We start from the raw sequence: 23221 nt of genomic DNA on the forward strand, positions 1-23221 counted from the left end.
GCTTCTTAAGTGAAGGTCTGCAGATACTTTTTCCACTGACATAAAAAGGGATAAGTAGAACACTTTTCACACATTCAAAATCTGTTTATTTTTTGGCTAAGAATGAATACACAAGGAACTTGACTTTGGAGACGTATGCACTCATATACAAAGAGAAAGTAAACGGAGTATAAATCTATGTAAAAAAACAACAATAGAAGAACAAAACAAAGATATGTGAAACATTTAAGCCAGTTTTCTATTTTAGATTTATTTCAAACATGTAAAAAAAAATACAAAGCATAAAACACAGTAAAAAAAAACAACAACAACAAAAAAAACAATACAATCTCGATTTGTAAAGAAAAAGTCACAAACTGAAGTCAATAAATACATGTTTGAAAAGTTTAAAAGTGTTGTGGTTTCAAACACTGGTCAGAAGTTCATAAGAGGGTTGGCTCAGGGGAAGAAGCTATGTTTGTGGTTTTGGTGTTTAGAAGTTCTAAACGCCGGCCTGAGGGGAGGAGTCTAAAAGGATTGTGTGAGGGGTCTGTGGTGATTATGCTAGAGAGCACAGCAGTGAGGAACCATCCAGGTGCAGTATGAATTAAAGCAGGTCATACGTATGTTGCACTCTCCAGTTCTTTTATGTACAAATTAAGTCTTTATGTTTACCTATGATACAAAGGTTTAACGTACAGGACTGGGGATCATCAATGAATCTGTTTAATTTCATATGTGGTTCTCCGTCCATCCATCTTCAGAATTCACTGAATCTCTTTCATGGGGCTACCAGAGCCTGTCCTGGTGGGCTACACTCTGAACAGGTCACCAGTATGTTGCAAGGCAACAAACTCACACTTAGATACAATTTAGAGTCACATATTAACCTATCAAGGCATGTTTTTGTACCGGAGTGCCCAGAGAAAACCCCTACTCATCACGATGGGAACATGCATGTCCGAGCCACAGAGTGGAACCAGGCCCTTCTTATGGAGAGAAAATAGACTCACTCCGATTTATGCACACGTAATTCTCGATTTGTGTGTAACTCTGGATTTGTGCGTGGGTAAATCTTGACTTGTAACTCATGTAATACATTTTGTGAATAAGAACATCCATCCATCCATCCATCTCCTTTGAATAAGAACAAAATTACAAAATAAAAAAAAATACAATTTACACATGCAAAGCTCAAAATTACAACACCTTAAAACTAACTATGCACACAAATCTTAAAAAAATACGCATGAGTCGTTTGTTACACACAGACAAGACTGCATTTACACACAAATCTGATATGAGACTCTTTTCACATCTCCAAAATTTGTGCGTCAGTATGTGTTTAAATGCTGCTGGGTCATCAGAGTTTTCTTATCAGCCACTTTGAACTTAGATTGTGAATATTATCTGGTGAAAACATGACATTTTCCCACTTTCTTAAACAGATATGATCCCATAATTACTATAAAATAAGTCTAAAAATGTGTTTTTAAAACACTCAACATTAAAGTTTCTCTATTCTCTAAAGTTTCTTGGCTGGGCTTTTCCTGCAGCACCTTCAGCGTGGGACTCTTCCCTGAGCAGGCGGCGTGAGGTCCTCCTCGACATCCAGAGAGCGGACAGAGTTGATCAGCCTTACGTCCCGCTCTGCTTCCTTGGTGTGGAGATTGAGCTTGCGCTGTTTGCTTCCTCTGTATACCAGGAGCGGTTCTGCCTTGAGGGAGCGATGAGTCGATCAGCTCTACGCCCGGCTCTCCAAGGAAAGCATGCAGTCCAAGAGTCCGCTCCGCTTCTCCACACATTACGGAAGCACAAATCTAAAGTTACGCACAAATCAAGGATTACGCATGCAAAAATTGGAGTGAGTCTATTTTCTCTCCATACATTCTCGTTGTGCGTGGAGAGCTTTAACCACTCCACCATCATGCAGCCACATGCGATATTTTGACTGAAGAAATTAAGATTATTAAACCCTTTAAAATTATTTTTGGGGACTTTGAATGACATGTTTCATAAAACTGGTGACAGACTTAAAAGAAGGGGAAATTTCATTAATAGAATATTACAGAAAAAAATGAAAATAAAAGAAAATTGATGCACAAATAAAAGTAAAGCTCAATGTGCCATAAATTGGTAGATTTTGTTAAACACAAGACTTGTAACTTGTACCATCTTTCTTTAACTGAAGGGAGAAAATAGAACTGTGCTGGTTTTTGCGCAGAACAACAAGAATGGTCTAAAAAAGAGAAGAAAAATAACACAAACACAAACCTTAACCTCCTTAACGTTTGACATACAAAGCTGACTTCGTCATCTAAAGTCAAGTACAGAGGAAACCCACCATCAGCTCTGCTAGCTGGACAAAAAAAAGCAAAACATCTTCAAATTGTGGAACTGCGATGTTATCGTTGCACATCCAAGAATTCAGATTTCCAAATGTGATGCCTGATTCGACGCCTCATTTCTCTCTGAAATGCTGAACTGCAGATTCAACTCCCTTAGCTAGAAACTAATCACTCTGGAGCTCCAGCTTTAGTTTGTAGACAGACAATAAAAATCATGTACCAGTGGTTCCAGTTCCACACGTGAAGGCACTAGTGGTCAGGCCTGACAGTACTTTTGTTAACATACATCACTGTGGTTCTGGGCTGACAGGAAGCAGAGTGTAGAACGGCTGAAACACCGAAAACTGATTTAAGTTCCAACACGGCAGAATCCTCCATCTGCTTTTGGTAAAAAAGAACAAAGTTTAAACTGACGTTTTTATAACGTGCTCTGTTTATCTTCTCCACACTTGGCAAGCTCCACATCAGAGCCAGTAAAGTACAAATCACCTGACAGAAGCCAACACATCCACAGCTGATCTCTGACGGTTTGGGCTTTCTCACCATGAACACATAAAAAGAAAAGCAGAGCAAAACCTTAAATCTCAGCTGAGAACCAGCTGTCTGAACTCTACAGGCTCTGAAGGTTATCACACCACAGCTTAGGAGTCATTTCAGACTTTTGGAGCATTTGCTGAACAGCAACAATGTAATTTTCACAAGAAAAGCCACAAAATGAAAAGTCTGTAATTCTTAACGAGAAGGGGGCAGGAAGAACCAGTCACTAGTAAGGTGAAACAAATCCACAGTCAAGGCTACCAGGCAGCCTGATTATGTTCAACACAGGTTAACCTCAGATAAACTGTCTAAAAAAGAAACTGAATATATCATTTCAACTTTTTGCAATTACAAGTCTTGATCTTATGGGGTCCAGATGACCCAAGCCTTACATTGACGCGTTTTCCATCCCATGACAAATGTGGATGAAGGTGGACAGGATTCCATGTCTGCCACAGACACCAGAGAAAATCAAAAATCATTGAAAAAAAATACTTCAGTGCGCTGTCTTGTAGGGTCCAGATGACCCCACTTTTAATATAAACATGCCTAGGCTAGCACAAGGGTTAAGGGGAACATAGGTGTGTCTTGGAGTTCCCTGGAGGCTAATTTCACCACCTCGAGGGATATAATGAAAATGGGGTGTTTAGCATGTGGTAAGTATATTGTGAAGGATTTGTGAGGCTAATGTAAGCTACACACACTTATGAAATATGGTGGACTCTGTTATTTGGTGCCCTTACCTTACCCCACCCTTTAGTCACTAGTAAGGTGTGACTATTGGCTCCTCACTGACCACGCACAAATACTGCATGCATGGGGTTTGCACCTGATACACAAGGACCTGTAGGATGTCATCAAAAGCTATGCCCTGATTGTTTGATTTCCTTATCAGGCTATATGCAAGAAGTGCACATTTATCGCGTAAACAGCACTAACAGCTGCCTTACAAAGAATTTGTAAAACCCATGTATATCACTTGCAGCATACCCATAGGAAAAAAATATGAGCATAAACACTTTTTGCTCACTGTTCATTGAGCGATCTACAACCTCACTATTTTGTGCGGACCAAACAGGGAGAACCCATATCCACCCAAAAGGGCAGTTGTGACTGATGCTACGTTCACACCAGCCACGACAATGTGCTTTCAATGTAAATGCTCTTATACTGTATGTGTGTTTTTGACTTTCACGCTCAAAACTTTTCATGTGTTGCTTTGCAAGTTCTTAAGTCCATTTTGGGCCACTATGTACAAAACGCACGACTATTGAACACACGTTGAAAGCTAGACCAGTTGAACTTTGACCAATCAGGGACTTGAATCTGGTAGTGACGTATATGTAGCGTCCTTAATTCACAGAAGTACCAACCATCTGAAAAGTGATCATGGAGAAAAAACGAAGAGGTGCGGGGGATAAATTACAACACCAAGTCTTGTGTATCTCAGAATACAACTGTGAAAGAAAAAGCCTGGAGCAAGCTTCACGAGATTTGAACCAGTTCAACATTTCCCACCAAGCCTCTTCCAACTGTGAGCACATGTGGTAGCATCGGGTAGCAACAGTCCAGTGTGAACACCATGGAAAACCTGCGTCACATGCTGGTGTGAACGTAGCTTAACACACAAAACCTCATAACACAATGCACGTTGTTGGTTAGGTAATGCACGTTGCATGAAAAGGGCCCTTCTGTCAGCATGGCAGTACAACACATTGTCACTCCCAACTCATATATAGACATATGGTTCGGGCCCCCTCCACATCACTTATTGATGTTTTGGGTGTCCCCAACTTGACTATTTTTGTTTTTTTTTAAGGGCTAGCAGTCAGGTCCCAAACCCTCAGGACATAGTATCGGACATGGACTCGGGAATTGGTACAGAGTTAGGGTACCGGTCCAGTCCGCGTCCCGATGGTTAGGGACCCCGATTACCATATCCATTTTTGTCTTGTCTGTGGCCCGGTACCAAGCAACCCTCAGACCCTACTGGTTTGCAGCCCGGAGGTTGGGGACCAGTGATTTAATGGGAAAATGATGACTTGAGGACACCCGGAGGGAGCCCAAACCATACGTCCATATATGACGAGTTGGAAGAGCAAATGCGTTGGGTGGTAACAGTTGTCTAACTGGGGTGGTTGACAGATGTAACCCAAACTGCTGACTATGTGCTAAAACCACATTGAAGAATGAGTGTTAAGCACGTTCTTGAATGTGCATCACATGTCCCACTTGGATGTAGCATTAACCTAAAATAATATCAAAACCTACGACTGCTATTTTAGTGTTGACAAGAAGAAAAAAGTTTTGACTTTAAGTTGAGTGCAACTCAACATTCAGCAATCCCACATGGACACAACGAAAATACTAAAAATCTGATGTCAGATTTTTTTTTCCTTTAATCTAAACTGACTCAAAGGCAGTTTACAGATGTTATTTCTAAGAAATGTGTTTCAGTTTTCCTCTTCAACAGGAAGTGCTCCTTTATTGACTCAGTGTAGGGAGTACCGGCTCCTCTACACACATTTTGTCCCATGGCGTTTAATTATGTGTGGATGACTTCATTAGCAGCTTCCTGAGCGCAGAGGAGTCATGCGTTGCTCAGATAAAGAGAAGCTTGATTAAACTGAGAAGAAGCTGTTGTGGTTTAGACAGTCAGCATCTGCTTAAAGGGCCACAAACTTTGTGAAGATTTCTGTGCAGGCTTTTGCTCAAAAACTCGTAAAAACCACACAAAGAATGGTTTTGTTGGCGTTTTCCCGTGCCTCAGTAAAAGAAACGAGAGTTTTTTCTAACCCCTCCAGATAGAAATGAGTCATTTTAAGAGAAGTATTCGGAGCGATTCAAAGAGATGTTGGTCATTTGACCTCTGCACATTCACATCCTCACATGTGCTGAGTCATTCCCTGCTGTACGCCGACAGGATGTCAACAACAGCGTAACGGAGGGGATGACTTGGCCCAGCATGCATCACAGCGCGTGTGTGGGCAGATAACATTCTCCAGGGGCCAATTCACCACTATGGCCCTTGTAATCTTACAAGTGGGACCAAACTGGACGGAGCACTGTGGTCACCCACAAGGGAAAAAAACAAAACTAAACTAGAGTGACCACTCTGAGCCAAAAACATTTTGTAAAATGTTTTAGACTTTAGACAAAACCACAGCTGTTGGAGAAAATCTTGATAATAGAAAGTTTCTGACAGAACAAGCTGCATTCTTTGATAGTTGATCAAACACGTAAAGCCCATCAAAGAGTTGACAGAACATTTTTGGAATGTTTTGATAAAATCCATCAAAAAAATCTGCATTAAAAATATAGATATGATACAATGAGTGATTTGGCAAGTTTTTTCTCAAAACAATGTTCGTTTACGATCTAAAATATTGACATGGGCGATCAGGAAAAAAAATGTTTTATTTACCCATCGTCTCAAATTTGATCCATACATTTTTACCATGATGTAACTGAATTTGTTATTAACAGTTTTTGCGTTATTTCAACACAGCAAGAAGTCATTTATAAGACTGATTAACAATACATAAGTTATTCTCACCACAAAGGTTTGAAAATAAGCTCAACTTTTTCCAGCCAAAAGTGTTTTTGAGATTTTAAGGAGGCAGCTATTTTTAAATGAGCGGGACAAGCCCTTCTACTGCCTCTAGTGGAAAGATGATGAACTACAGGGCAGAAACCATGGAGCTAATTATATATAACGGAAGGAAAGTTTTGATTGTGCCAATTCTTTTGTTAAAAAAACTCAGATTAACCATCTTATTTTTTATTATTCTAAAAAATAAACAATTTAAATGATATGTGAAATTCTTCCTGAGTATCAAAGTGAAAAGTTAAGATTCGAATGCCATTGGTGATTTTCATCAGACCCAAATGCTACTAAATGCAATTGTTTTATTCAACTGAGAACAAATTTAGACAATGAGCACACAACCACAGAAAAAAGAAAATAAAACAAAAAACTTATCACAACAGGGAGACACTCAGCAAAGCTTAACTGAAGAATCTGGCTGCTAGTCCAGCAGCGTCAGTGAGAAGGAAGTAAACATTAGTCACGGTGAAGCAGATGAAAGCCAGGCCTAATAAAAAAATAATCATGAATCTCAAGCTCTTCTTAGCTATCAGACACCGCTCGTATTATATAAACCTCTCGGATTTGAGCATGATGGGTGGAGAAAAGCTGCATTCCTGACTCCCAAAACCCCCTCAGAGCAAAATCACAGAAGTCGCCCCGCCTCGAAATTAGCAAATGAATTTCCCGGGTTGTCCGGTGAAAGGGGGACTTGATAGAAAACATCTTTGTTGTCTTGAGGCTGCATAAGGAACACTCTTAACAAAAAAACTTTGGAGGAAATTACTAATATGCAGAAGCAACAGGCGTATACTGGTTTTATTATCATCATCATCATCATCATCATCCAGAAGACAAAGAACAGTATGAACTTATATCATCTGACTTTAACCACAAGGAACAACAACAGCCACACATTAGCTAAATTTATTTATATTTAGCTTTTTTCTAACTTTACTCAAACATTGTATTGTTTGCAACTTAAAAAACACATAAAAAACCAATAAGGATTAAAATTAAGGTTTTCTGAACTTAAACATCTGTCTAGTCTGAAATTATCTTAGACTTTGGCCAAAAATTAAAAAGCCTTTAAAAAGCTTGACGTCTTCAGCTTTAATGATGTTACTCAAAGAACCACTCCAATGAAAATTGTGTTTTTGTGTTATTGTGGCATTTTTCTGATGACGGAGGATATATAAAGAAAATTATTCTACGCGTTGTGAATCAGGAGCTGATAAAAAAACTGGTATGTGTGACATACACTCTCAGCAATAATGAAGGGGAGGAGGGGCGGGGTTGCTCTGCCGCTACTACTGCTGCTCTACAGAACTATATCCAAGAAAACAGAACAGATTTTTCTATCCCGTCTAAAACAGCATAATCATCATTAAAAGACGCTTTTGAAAGAGATCTAAAGATGATCGGAGTGGAACTTTAAGAGGAAAGGATCAAAACATTGCTGGTCAGTTTCGTCTGTAGGCCTTAAAGATGCTGGCTGACTCAAAACTCACACACTCATCAAGAAGGATTATTCGCACACATCTGCTCCGTTTCACCTGTTTCTATTCACACTTGCAGGATCCCATCACACACTGGATCGTAAAGTCTTAGCAAAGACACAGAACAGAGCTTCTCTAGGAAAACAATACATGAGATTTAGGCTGCCAGAAACTAAACAGGAACCGTGCGGGACACAGAGCAGACGCTTTGAATAATAACTCAACATCCTGAGGAAAATAGACCAACTCCATTTCCAAAATAATCCCCAAAAATATCAAGGCAGATGATAAGAAGCTTTGGGTTTTTCCAAAACGAAGGTGGACATCCAGCATCATCTTTTTTTCAAATGAAGTTGGACAACATTCCTGCGCTTCTTTTTCTGTGAATCACACTTCTGCTACAGGCAGGATGTCCGTGGATCCACCAGGTGATTTTGAACGACTTCCGTTTCCTCCTCCACTCCAAATTTTCCACATAAAGCGTCGGCAGCAAAGGTAAACAGCAGACGCATAATTCAAAACTCCACCTGCCACTTAAAATGAATGAGTGGAGACACGGTTGGAGATAAAAAAATGCTCAACTCTTGCCTTGCGGGATCTATTTCAAACATTGTTAAGATGCCTTTGACACAATGCCACCTCTCCCACCGCCGAACAGACTCCATTCTGTTCTGCCGCCCTTCACCTCATTCTTGCTGCGCTCCGTCATGACACCAGTTTCAAAGAACGAAACCTGTTCTGAACTTCTGACCCAGCGTTACATTAGAAAGAGATTCGGGGTAATGTGTGCGCACGATCTAAGAAAACTAATTTCCTCAGACCTGTAGGGGCACAAACGGACAGGGAAAAGTGGATCAGAGGGCTTCTGGTTTCAGCCCAAACTTTTCTGGGACATTAGAGGGTAAACAATGGTGCAGTGTTTGGGTGCTGTAATGAGATGGAGTAGATGAGAGGCACACAGAGGGATAAAACAAAAGAGGAAGCAGAGAGGCAAGAAGAGTATGACCTGAGGAAAAAGAAGATTCAATAAACCCTCTCGGAGTTTTTAGGACGTCTGTGTCTGTGTTTAGGTTAAGCCAAAGAGAAACTTCAACTTCTACATCTTAAAAGTTTGCAGAAGAGAAAACCTATTTTTGTAGAAAAAGATGGATGCGATATCCAATGGACAAACAAAAGAACATCAGCTTTAGAGAGAACATGCCAGAAAAGTACTTTTTTAGTTAAAGCCGTTTGACATAACAGTGTTAGGATGATGTAACGCCAGATTCCCATCAGTGTCACCATTCTGGACGGATTTGGCGTGCACCAAACCCTGACCTTCATAAAAATGAGCAAGTTAGCATTCTACCTGACTATGGCTAAAATAAAACGGTCATTGTGGTTGTTGATTAAACAGGTCCCTGTCAATCAAAAGACCACACCGCCATTTTTTTCCAATGAGAACTCCCCCTCAGTACAGAATACTAGATATAAAATTTAGTCACAAAATTGTTTTTGAACTGACAAGTAGGGTTATTCTGATTTTGTGTGTGTTACAATTAGAGTTGTATAGAAATGGAAATATTAAGCCACCTAGTGGTTACCTGATGAATTGTTCTTGCTTATTTTTAATGTGCTTCAATCTGGAAGTTAGGAGAATACACTTTTATTTAAGAAAAAAACAGAAAATATTCCTAAAAAGCAGTCAAAACCTGACATTTAAATAGGTCAAAGTTGAATTTTTTTTTTTCCAAAATTTGAATAAAATACAATAACAGGTGTGCTGGAACAAGTCATTTCTGTGTGAATTGATATCAGTAGATTGGAATAAATTTATTTTAAATGCATTGGTTTTTATGTCTACAAGGCATTTTTGTTTAGCGCACCTTGTTATGTTTATCCTTGGTATACTGTGCTGATGAAGCATTTACTTAAAGACAGTTCTACATACCACAGGCTTCTTAAACTTTTGCATTAGTTGCACTAAATGCCCCACACATTACCAAATCCCAGTAAAAGTGGGAGACCAAACAGACAAACCAAAAGGGTGTAAAGGCTAAAAGCAACACTCATCTCGTTTCATCTGAAGACCTTCAACAGTGCAGGAGCTACAAAAAGAGACGTCTGACATGAGAGGAAGCAGCCTCGTTGTTACAGTGAAATCAAAACCTCACCTGAACAAAGACACAAGCTAGTGGGAAAAATCTTTAATTTATAGCCTCCACTTCCATCCTAATAACTGCACAAGATGCTGCAGGAGGTTATTCTATTAAAGGTTCTTAGAAATAGTGAAAAAGAAACCTTAAAGTCTGGACTTCAGCTTCATCACTGGAGTCTTCAAAGGTCTATAGGAGTTTACAAGAAATACCAAAACACAAAATTATGACGTTGTTACCTCTTAAATCGATGAATCATGCTTTTTAAATACCAGCTCGGATTTTAATAGTTATAAAATGTGTTGATTTTAGTTACTACACTAAATTTGAGAGGAAAACTGCGCTCATTACATTCTGAATACTTTTGATCCTAAACTACTTTAGCCTGGAAGTGACTAACACCTACATGAAAATGAAACAGAAAGAATAAAGGAAACGTTTTTCATTCTTAAACATCTGTTGTGCTTTAAGAGCAGATGTGCAGACTGGAAGTCAGATCACTGCATTTTTTAAAACAAGGACAGTCTTTTGTTTTCAATGCTTATAAAAAAACTACAAAGTATTAAATTACCAAAAAGAAAAGAAAACGTTCACAAACAATTAAATAGTTGTGTTGTTGTGTGATTGTTGTGTCAGAGACAAAAATATGACAGAAGAAAACTCAACATATAATTGTAATAAATTGCTTGTGTTCACTTACAATGAAAACATTTGAAAACGCAGCTGTTAGGAATTTTTGAAGGACAAAAACCCTTCTTTCAATGAGCATGCAAACAAGAGAATATGGTTTAAAGCCCAGCACACAAAGGAACAAACTGAAGACAAAGGAAAGGTTTTTTTTTTAAGCCACATTTAAATGTTTAACAAACAGCCGCTTAGAAATAAGAAAGATGAAGTGAGAAAATACAAACAACTTTACTAAAAAATTTTATTTTTGGGGGAAAAAGTGGTGAATTTAACTTTTTTTTAATAAAGTGAATGTTCTTGAAGTTTAGAAAAATAATATTTGTGGATTTGTTTCTTTTTCTACTAGCATGTCTGCCGCCTACAGTTGGAAAATTTACGAAACTGTATACATTTTTCTCCAGGTTTTTTCTTTCACAGTTCTGTTCCGATTTATGAAAGACTTGGTGTTATCATTCCAGCCGGGCACAAACGGCTTTTATTAATTTCTCCTCCATGATCACTTTTTAAACAGTTGGCATTTATGTGACTTCCAAAGGACACCATCCATACACCACCATCAAATCCAAGTCCCTGGTTGGTAAAGTGGTTTAACTTTTACCTGACACACATTTTGTACATACGGCCCAAAAACGGTCAAAGAAAATTGTATGTGAGAATTTTGAACACGGAAGCCAAAAATGTACATTTATACGCGTTTACATAGACTTTTTATTGAAAGTGGCCACTTGATCGTGCGCTGCCGATACCAGTGTTAACATAGCTTCAGAAGGGAATTTCTAATGATCTCCTGCCACTCTGCAGAAACTATGTCCTAGAAAATGAAAGCTTTGATTAATTTTGTCTAAAAATGGTATAATCACAATTAAAAGACTACTGGGAATGCTTTTAAAATATACCAAAAGATGGTTGGAGTTCTACACCTGATGGAGCATTCTTCATCATTCCAGGTTGATCCTCAATATAAAAGCAACGTATCGTCATGTTGACTTTGTACTGAAGGTTTACAGTCTAAGAAAAGAGAGAAATGACTCACTAACTGCTCTTTTTGTCAAATAAACCAGACCACTGTGGAGGCATCTGGGATACATTGAAAACATCAAAGATGCACATAAAAAAGGCAAAACACACCCTCCTCTTGTACTTTTGCACCAAATGTAGTCATTTCATGACATAAACCTTTTTAAATCGGACATTCCAGGATGAACAGAGCTTTGATGACCGTGGTGGGTAGAGCGATCCGTCAATCTGCCGGCCTGTACAGGACGTGTTTGACCAGCGATAAGTAAATGCGCTGTCGTTGAGAAAACAGGCCTATCTTTCAGAACAAACACTCATCCAACCCACTCCACAAAAACTCAGTCAATTTGTGATTTCCACTCTCAGTGACACGGGTAGAGAGCTCTTAGAGACCAAGAAGTTGGTTCCAGCTAGGACATAAAAACTAGGATTTTTTTCCTGAAATACATTTTCAAATAAAAAAAGCCTCATATCATGTAAAAAACGGTGACCAACTGCAGTAGAGAGCTTTTACTTTGGCCAAGTTTTAGAACATGTCGGTAGATTAGTGAGGGAGAATCCACAAGAGCCAACGCCTACAAACATAAAAATAGAAAAACACGCACAATAAACTACAAAAAAAGCCTGTAGTAGGATTCTGAATCTGAACAACATCCCAGTTTTAGCTGAAACAGTAAAAAAAACAGTGTCTGTCAGCGATGAACTCATGAAACGTGGACAGAGCAGACATCAGCAGTAAGGGAGGAAATGCTTGAGGAGTAGGAAGATGTTTCCCAAATCTGGCCGCCATACAGTGAGATGGAATGCAATAGTGAGTGGGAGTGAACGGCGGGGCACGGTGTCCTGGAAAGCCTGGACTCGTGTCCCAGTTCACTGTGCGCACACAAAAGAAGAAGCTGCTATAAAATGTTACGGCAAATTCAAAGGGAATCATAATTGGGACATAAAAACTCCCATTTCAGGGAATGATTCCCTGTCGGATGAGACAGAAGCTGGTTCATCCGAGAGCGGAAGAGGCCAAAATGAAGCAGGGAAATACAGGAGCTGGCTTTATAATCACTGCATTAAAAAATTAGTTGTAGTTGCCCAACTGGTCAAAAAACAACTGTTATGTTGTAGCTAATTTTTAATAAAAATCCCAAAAAGAAAAAAAACATCTATTTTGGAGATATCAGAGATCACCTTTGCTCAACTCCATATAAAACTTAAACTGATTTCAAAATAACGAAGTAGGTCCTTGTAGGTTTTGGGTTTAAGGATATTTTATTTTGAAGAAGAATGTAGTTTTCAGAATAAACCTATGATTGAATATTCATCACTCATGACTAGATATTCATGAGAAACGTAAGATTCAGAATAATAGAAAAACACACAGTAGTAAGACTGTAACAATTCATTTTTACAACAATTATACTGATATAATTTATGGTAGCCGATACGATTCAAAACTGATTTATTTTGAAAGATCCAATTCAAACCAACTCACTGTCATTTAATTAATTCAGGACATCCAGAACAACTTTCCATCAATCCAAATGGTATTCTCCAAGATCAATAATAATTGACTTATTTAATTTTGAAAGTATTTCTTAACAGTACAATAAATTCCATTTGATTCAATCAACTACTTGTCTCAAACAAGATCGAACTACTTGGATTTTAGAAATATAAATTGATTCACTCTAAACACACAGTGATTAGAACAATCAGATTAGACAAATGTATAAAATGTAAAGTGCTTAATCTAGTAACAGATCATTAATGATACACAAAAGTAATTGATTTAAGTGATGAACTAGCTCTGTAAAACAAAAGCTGCACACCAGCACAGATTTAAAGAGCCTTTAATAGTCCTGGTCTCTGCATGAAGTCATGTGAAGCTGCAGTCTATCTTATCTCCAAGGACAAGTTTTCAAAAGTTCAAGGTCAAGAAAACAGATTTTTGTTATGATGATACATTTAAACCCAAGATTAAACCCTCAACAAAGGAGTACGCTTTTTCTGAGACCAGAATGTACTTTTACTTGTATACAAGGATACTAATATACTTTTGACTAAATTTGTATTATTAGAATTTCCCACATAGACTGTACAGAAATGTGATTAATGGCAGTTTGTGTAACTCATTAAGTAAAATAGAGACAAAAATTACAGACTTTCTCATTATAGTATTTTGTTTTATAAAATAAAATATATATTTAAAGTTTTAGATGCTCTTTAGATAACAACTAACATAATCATTCCACAATTCATGATTATTCTTGACGCATCACTACAGATATGTATGAAGTTACCCAAATATATTATTTGTATTGTTACGTATTTACATATAGTCATCAAAAAATAAATCTGTTGGGTTTTAGGCCTTTTTTGTTTCTGTGATTTTGTTGTTGGCATCCCTTTTTTTTCGTTTATGACAATAAACATTTAAGTCACAAAGTGACTCCAGGGACATTAATTTAAACCTATGTCCACACACTGAATCAAAATGTTACAAGACTTGCTAGTCTGAGGACAACTCTTCCATATGTAGGTCAATTTTCCGATCCAAGAGTTTCCCAACTCTCAGCTGATTTGTGGAAGTGGCGAGCAGTCAGGTGAGGCGGATGACTTAGCACAACCATAGCTGTGAAGCTAAGCCGCACGCTGAGATCAGGAAGGAGGTCAATCCAATTAGTGGGATCCGCCAGAGACAGACATCAAAATGCTGTCCGCTCCCAGAGGCTCCGCCTACCTTTCAATCTTCTGTTTAGCGTGACACGGAAGTGTTAAACCGGTCTGTCACATGGAGGCATCCTAAAGTCTTTGAAAACATAAAAATACTAGAGCAGAGTAGAATAGGTTGTTAGTCTATTATTTGGATAATCTTTGTTTTTTTTAACTCTAAAATGATATTTTTTGACATTATTTCACTTCCTATACCTACGTAATACAACAGCAGGGATTTAAACTGCAAAAAAAAACATACAATTATCAAACAAAAAGGGCCTCATCAATAAACTGAGAGCATATCTGTGTGTGTTTTAGACTGCGAGGAGCCCACAGAAGACAGCAGCTCCACTGTGACTGCTTTTGGCTTCAGGACGGCTCCGTCATCAGGAAGAAAGCCTCCTCTGTCAGTCTCTGTGGCGCACTCCTGCAGGTGTTGCCGGACAGCTGGTCCGGTGTGCCGGCAGGTGGGACTACGTGTGTAAACTGGGTGCATTTTTGGGTTCTGCACAGTGAATTGAAATGTTGCAGAACAGCATTGGCCTTTGTTCCCAACTCCAATTAAGCATGTTTTCATGTAGTTGTAGCAAATACTGAGCTGAATGCACAGGTAAAAATCCTGCTGTGATGTACTGGATACAGCAGTTCAGAGCTTGAACATCTCAGTAGAAAGGAACCGGAGTGGTTTACCAAATGCATCTTTTGTTTTTGGCGATAAAGCTGTGTGAAAACTGCTAGTGAGACAAAAATATCTGTAGAAGTCAAAACATGTTCAACCTCAACACACTCAACTGTTGGCCTTGGTATTATTTGAATCATTATACATAAAAGGTCTGAAGATAAATCCATTTTGGATTTTCGCATCAACATTAACCCTGTAAAGTCCACTACAACAAAGTATTGACCGAAATTTTTGGGGAGATTAAGATGTTTTCCAAACCAACCCAAAAAAAATCTACAAGATGGTGTTTTTTTATTAAATATAGATACTATCAGTCATGAAATGTTGGATGACTTTATAAGTTTATGCTCACAACAATGTTAGTTTAAGAGGCAAAAATATTGACCCAAGTGTTTAGGGAAAAAGCACTTTCTTTATCCACCGCCTCAAATATGATCCACACATTTTTAAACATGGTGTAATTGTCTTATAAATGATGAATTATGAACAAATTTTACATTCTTTCAATATAGCAAGTACTCATTTAAAAACAATGGATAACAATGATGAGTTATTCTCATAAAGATTTGAAAATTTGCAAAACTTTTTTCCCACCAAAAGTGTTTTTGAGATTTCATGGAGGTAGCCATTTAAAAACGAGCAGGAAAAGCCCTTCTACTGCCCCTAGTGGAATTATGATGAACTACAAGGCAGAAAACATGGACCAAGTTCTACACAAGTAATTTTTAAGGAAAGTTGGGATCATGGTGATGAGATAGGGGTCTCGGAAATGTCTGTATCAAATATTAAACAAATTGGATATACAGGGTACATTTTCTGTAGATTGTTAACTACAAATTCAAATACTCATTTACAGCACAAACCCCTACAGCATTATGATAGGACTTCACACAATAAACAAAACAACCCTCACAATACAAACCAAAAATATCAAAATGTAATTACCAGGCCTCAAAACTTCAGAAACTGTCAATCTTCCAGTAAATTAGGCTCAAGTCTACAGCTCAAAGCTTTGGATTACAATTAATAAAATAGAAAATGTAAAAGTGAAGAGGTGAAATGTGTTTCCCCCAAAAGGCGACTGAGCCTGACTACAGATAATGAAATAAAGCCCAGTTGTGAAGGAGGATCTTGTTTCTTTCTCCACATGAATCAAACCCAGCTCAGGTGGTCCGGCCCTCTGGTCAGGATGCCTTCCAGATGTGTTCTAGTGGAGAAGACTTGGACGTAATCCACTAGAGAGAAGCCTTGGTGCAATGCCAAGACTCAGAGGAGAGATTATGTATCATGGCTGGTCTGGGAGAGCACCAGCATCCCCTCTGCTGAGCTTCAAACGGTGACTTGAAACCAGGAGATTCCTGCTCTGAGTGGTGCCTCTTTGAGGATGGCACAGAGTGCAGGAATGTCAGAAACACTTTCCTTATTTTCATCAATAAATAGTTAGAATTTGCTTGAGAACAGGACTAAGGCTACGTTCACATCCTCAGCAACCATTTTCAATTAAAAGTCTATGTAAGCGTGCATATATCCACGCTTCAGGCATCCACGTTCATATTTTCAAGACAGTTTTCAGGCTCTAGCTACAAGATGTGCATCCACTGAACGGGACCCGAATTTTTTAATTCTCAGAAATGCCAACAGTTTGAAGGTTGATTGCATTTGTACCTGGATGGAATTATGTAATCGAATCTTTCATTTGTTGGAATAGAGCTGTGAAAGAAAAAGCCTGGAGTGAGATTTGCACCGTTTTGACATTTCACACCAAAGGGTGGCAGACATGCTCTAGTATTGGGTGGCAACGGTCTTGTGTGAACAAGGGGTGTAGGGGAAATTGATTCTGCAATATATCACGATATTTCGTTTGGCGATACTTGTATCGATTTAAAATGCCTTCGTTTCCCGCCTAAGTCTTGGGATATATACATATTGCGATATGTATCGTATCGTGACAATATGTATAAGGTCGTCAGGCTCTTGACAATGCACACCCCTAGTGTGAACGCCATGGGCGATCAAGAAAGTACGCCACGTGCCTGGTATGACTGTAGCTTTACACACAAAACCTCACAACACAATGCATGTTGTCGGGCAGGTAATGCATGTTGCATTAAAGGCACCTCCTCTGGTCCCCAAACCGGGGTGGTGGTTGACAGGTGTAACCCAAACTGCTACTTCTGACTGGAAGAGGGCCAGCAAAAGAAGATGGAGATAAAGAACAAGGAAGATGATAGCAGAGCTTCAAGCTTTGCATTTCCTGTAATGGTGGCTTATCATGGATATACCAGTCGAGTCTTATCTCGGCAAAAACATCAACTTCCTCTTTTACAAGAGGTGAAATGAGACAAAAAGTCAAGTCTAACTTTTCTTATCTGTTGAACAGCAACATGGAGGCAAACTGCCAGAAAAGTTGAGAGGCAGCTGGGACGATCTTTCCATGCACATTCTACACTGGGGTCCTCGATGCTTTCTGCCTCATTCCAGATGTGCGAGGCTTTCTCACCGAGTTTTATTACACCACATCTGGACTTGTGGAAAGCTGAAAGTGACCACAAACCCTGCTCGCCGCATGAGCGTGCCGCAGCACGCAGAGGTCACCTGCAGAGATTTATGTAACTCCAGTGAGGTGAGCGAGCTGTGCTTTCAGCGTTTATGCAACAGAGCCAACATGACGAGGACGGACAACGGCCTGCATGTTCTGAAGCTAATGCCGGCTGGTGCATAAAATAAAACACTAAAGTAAAAGCAGAAAAGCTCAGAAAGGACAGCTAGAGGAAAACTCGGTTTATATGCTGTTCGGGTGTCTTCATTTTCAGAGCCACTCCTTTGTGAAAGGAGCTGAAGGGAGGGAGCCGGTCATGACTAAGCATTCACAAAGGACTCCTAAAACAAGTCCTGAAGAGATGTGTCTGCATAAAACAATCATTGAGGGATTAGATGGTGAAACAAATCAGAGAACAGAGGTGGCTGTGTCACGTATGTGAACTAAGGGACAGGAAATGTGCTTTGCTTTTTTTTTACTAAGACATTAAACCTAGCAATTTGTCATCCAAAAATAGGCAGGGACAAAACTATGCAATGTTGTTTTCTATAGAAAATATATATTAAAAAAAAGGAAAAGAGCTAAATCTTCCCACAGGAAATGTAGAGAATTTAAAGCTTGATTTATACTAAACTGAATGCATTTGCACAACCTGGATTCACAACTTAATCTTTACAGATAAATTCAACTACATGAAATGAAAGAATAATATACAACACAGTACATTTAATTATTACAATATTTTTAATAAGTCTAATCACACAGAATGTTAACTTAAATGCAAGTATTTGCCTTTGTTTGTTTAAATCAGTAGTTTTGTATTTTAAACCAGGGATTCCCAAAGTTTTTCTTGTGAGGGCCACATCGCTGTTTTCTTCTCTGATGTGGGGTCAGTGTGTACAGTAACAAAAGAAGGGTAAAAATCGCAGGATTTGTGTAAACTCAAACATTTCAAATTTTAAAGAAAGCCACATATAACCACATAGGATCAAAGACTGCAGAAGAGTGGAATAAAAAGTTACATTCTTGACTTTATGGCCAGACTGAAAAGAAAAAAAAACAAACAAACGCACATTGCTGATAATATTCAAGGGGCGTGGCCAAATGTGGATGTGGGCCGGATCTGGCCTGCGGGCCGTAGTTTGGAGACCCCTGCTTTAAACACCCCACAATTTGGAAAATAAATTGTTCTTTTTTCACCAACCTAACAGAATCATTAAAGTGTTTTTTGTGCTTTTAACATTTTTTGTAGCATTTTTCTCATGATGGAGGATATGTATAAAGAAAACTAAGATCAAAGGAGAAGCAGGTTTACTCCGAATTCAAACTCAAAGCTAAATTTCTAATAAACCTCTGTCACTCTGCATAAACTATATCCTTGAAAATGACAGGTTTTTAGATAAAACAGCATCATCACAATAAAAAGACCACTGGGAAAGCTTTGAAAATGAATCATAAGATAATTGATTTGATACAGAGGGTAGAGCGGTTGACCGTTGAACAGAAGGTCACAGGTTCCCGCTTTGCCTTCTCATGTGTAAAGACATTGAACCCCACATTGCTCCTGGTTTTTACAAGTTGGCATCTTGTGCGTCATAGAAGAAGGTGCGGTAATGTGTCTGTGCATGGGTGAATGGGACTTGTGAGTGCTTTAACCAACTTGAATGGTAAATGTCTTACACTTGCACTGCGGTTTTCTACCTCGCTTTGAGTGCTGTAGAGTCACAGTCCCATTAACACACACTGACGAACTCTGGCGCCAACCTATAACTGACGGGAGCAATGTGGGCTGCAGTGTCTTCCCCAAGGACACTTCAACACAAAAGCAGACAAGGCGGGGAACCAAACCTGCAATCTTCTGCGGCTGTGGTGCAGAGGTAGAGTGGGCAACATATGATCGAAGATCACAGGTTTGATTCCTGTCTTCGTGTTGACGTGTCCTTGAGCAAAACGATAAACCCCACATTGCTCCTGGTGGTTATAGGTTAGCGTCAGTGTTCGGCAGCGGAGTCGCCGTCAGTGTGTGAATGGGACTTGCTGTAAAGCCCTTTGGGCCTTCTAGGTAGTAAATTGATATACAAGTATACGCCATTTACTAGTTACCATTTCAGATCAGAGGTCGACCACTCTACCTCTGATCAGTATTCCACGATATAAGTATACACCATTTATTATTTTAACATTTGGTCCAACACTTCCATTAAGAAAAGTTGAGCAAGGTCGTGAAAATGAATCTTCTTAGATTTCTGGATTTATTTGATTTTAAAAATTATTCAGGTTTCTTTTTTTTTTAAAGACAAGTAGTGCTGCCACAAACAGCTTTAATCTAACTAAAAAAACTAGATATATAGCACAGTATGTAAGCTGAATTTGATAGCTAAACACACTGAAGTTGATAGCTGAAATCGCTGAAGCTAATAGCTAAAAAAGCTCAAGCTGATAGCCAGCAAAGATATTAAATGCCAAATTAGCCTAAAAAACTGAAAAAAGCATAGATTAACCAAAACAGTTAGCATGTAACTTAAAAAATAGATAAACTTCAAAATACCTTTAAAAAAACTGAAAAAGCCTTAATTAACAAAAACAGCTACCTTGTAAATATTAGACTAACTCCAAAACAGCCTAAAAACAAAAAAAGCCTAAAGTAGCCAAACAGCTAGCATGAAGCTGAAATATTAGCTAAAGTCCAAAATAGCCTAAAAGACCTTAATAAATACAAAACTAGTCCAAAAAGCTAGCAGCATGCCATTATAACTTTCAACTTTACTACACTCTGACTCCATATAATATAAAGGAACGACTAATCCACTATTAAATTAGTCGTTAACTATTTTAATAGTCGATTAGTCGTTGATTAGTCGACTAATCGTGGCAGCCTTAAAGACAAGTAAATGAATCAGCACCAACTAAAGCGCATAGCATCCTTTTTGTACTATATAATGTTCACTAACACATTTTCTGTGACTACTCCTGCTTTGTGACACCTCGCTGCCGGACAGCTGCTCAGGCCTGGGAGCAGGTGCTGACTGAGATGCATTTGGTCTGATAAAACACCTGGGAAGTCCGGGAAACGGCAGCATAAAGGAAGGGTCTGTGAGGAGAAACAAGCAGCAGTATTGTTGGGCTGCTGCCATCTGTCGCTGATCACTGACTAAATGGTTAATCAGGAAAAATAACAAGACCTTATTCATGCACAGATTAGAGCTGAAAGATCTTTATTTCCATCAGGCTGCAGATCTTTTTGATCCATTTTATGAAAATTCTACAATATATACCAAAAACAGGGAAAAGAAAGCATCTTTATCCATTGGGAAATAATTGAGCAGATTTAAGTTTTATAAACTCTTTTAGAAAATGCACACAAAGTTAAAAAAATTAAATCACTTTGATTAAATATCAGCTAGAATTCAAGATACTAGGAGGAGGAGACTCCCAGTCTATTCTGGACTGAATTTGCTACAGACTAAAGCTTTCCGTTTGTGCACAGATGGGATGACAAAGCAGGAACAGTATGTTCTTCTACTGCCACCAGTACCAGAGCTTGTGTACAATTTCAGGGAAAAATAGGAGCTTGGCACCAGGATGGTGAGATAAACACAGAGAAAAGTAACAGCTGGACCAACCAGCAAGAACTCTTCATCTTTCTCCGATCATCAAAAAACCAGTCTGTGAGTTCAACCAGCTAACAGCATCATCATCAGCAGCAGACTGTGCTGACATCATTTTTGCAAAAGCACCAAGACTGCAGCTTTTAAAAATATTAAAACTCAACAAATGCCTAATTTGAAGAACTGATGTGTAAGAAAAGACAACTAAGAGCATCACAAAGACTTTTTTTGATCAACCATGACTAAAAAAAAGCTAAAATCTTGGAATTAACCCTTTCCCCAAAGCTGCTACGTCATCTTCTCATGGATCAGAAATAATCTGTGAATTTTTCTCAAAAAAAAAACAAAAGGATCAAATTTGTATTTTACAAGTTCTATTTAGCTTTTTCTGCATTTTGGTGCAAAGAATGTTTTCTATCCTACACGTCAAGTGATTCAAGGGCTTCAGTTATCAGATGAAGCCAACGTGCAGGAATTTCAAAAATTAGACCTGTGACTTGTGTGACTGATCTGTTAGTACTGGGAGTTGCAGTATCATTTATTCATCAAAACAGTTTTTTAATTCATGTGGTATTGCATTGTTTTTTTAAGTTAATTTTACCCAAATATGTCCATCTTTATTAAACATTGTTAATTCAAAATATATAAAAAAAATACAAATGTAAAGATCTGGACATATTACTTAAGTTTGTTTGTCTATGAAATACATATTGAATAAGTGGTGACAAACAATTTTAAAACACAATCTCAACTTTTGGAATTTGTAAAATATTTTTGTGAAAAATGTTGAATTAATGGAACAGAACGAGGTTAATAAAGTTTGATAACCTTGCATTCAGTAAACCTTAAAAGGCTTTTTGCTTGAAAAATGTGTATTTTCAGTTTATTTTTAACCATTTCTGGAGTATAAAACAGTACCGTCTGCCTTTTTTCTTAAACATTATAAAATTTTGTAATGATATCATTAAAAGTTCTGTAATTACAAAGAAAGAGCATAATCTTCAGAACCAGAAATTGGCAAAAGATGTGATGCAGCTCAGCTATTTTCATGTTTTATTACCTCAAATGCAATCATAGGTAGTCTGTGACAGCAGGTGCATGATGGGAGTGGAAGAAAATGTGCATAAGAGCTGAATGTCTGCTGCTCCTTCAACAAACCATCTTCTAACACAATGTTTGAAGCTCAGTCGACAAGTTTACATAAATATTAGGATTTATTTAAGCATTTTTTGTGCTTTGCAAGAACTACAATCAGGCTTGGATCACATGTCCTGTTTGGAGCAAGTGCTGTTAAAGAGGATCAGAGGGAAAAAGTAGGAAAAATACTGCAGAGGCGTGTTGTGAAATCTCATGGTTACAGAGCGGAATGCTCGGCTGTCTTGGAGGATTTCTGCTGTTTACTCTAGGGAGCTTTCCAGCTTCAGTAAACACTCCAACAGATTCGTATTTGCCTTGTTGATGAGGTGTCGTGTCAATTAGAGTTGGAAATCAATCTATTGGGATCCAGTAAAGGATATCCCGTTAAAGTAATAATAATAAAAAGCATAAAGGAATGCAGAAATAATAACAGAAATAATGAGGAACTTTATGAACTTCAAGCCAACTATATTTTTAGCATCTTAAAAAGTTACTATTTTGATCCCCTAACAAATAAAGAAGATTTCAAATATCTTCAATAAAAAATAATAAAACAGCATTACTTGTATTTTTAATTATTAGGCTGTTTTAAACCAACAGAGAAACACAACAAAAACACAAAAACTGCCAAACCACTGAAAGGTCTGAATTCAATTCAGCTTCTGATTGAACAAAACTATTAAATATTTATTAAATATTGATTATTTGTCAAATATCCATCCAACTTTTTTAAATAACTAGCTATTTCAACTTTTGAA

At 38.2% G+C, this 23221-nt stretch overlaps 1 protein-coding gene and 1 long non-coding RNA gene across 9 annotated transcripts in view; one reads left to right on the plus strand and one right to left on the minus strand.

The window, feature by feature from the left end:
* Window positions 1-2073, plus strand: part of LOC118600156 — a 3134-nt gene extending 1061 nt beyond the window's left edge. Inside the window, exon 2 of the long non-coding RNA XR_004949718.1 lies at window positions 16-2073. This is a non-coding gene — a long non-coding RNA (uncharacterized LOC118600156). The remainder of the gene's footprint in view (window positions 1-15) is intronic.
* Window positions 1-23221, minus strand: part of myo9aa (myosin IXAa) — a 105248-nt gene that overhangs the window by 55788 nt on the left and 26239 nt on the right. The gene's annotated exons all lie outside the window — the stretch shown is intronic.

The sequence above is a fragment of the Oryzias melastigma genome, linkage group LG3, assembly GCF_002922805.2.
Source record: "Oryzias melastigma strain HK-1 linkage group LG3, ASM292280v2, whole genome shotgun sequence".
NCBI classification, from domain to species: Eukaryota; Metazoa; Chordata; class Actinopteri; order Beloniformes; family Adrianichthyidae; genus Oryzias; species Oryzias melastigma.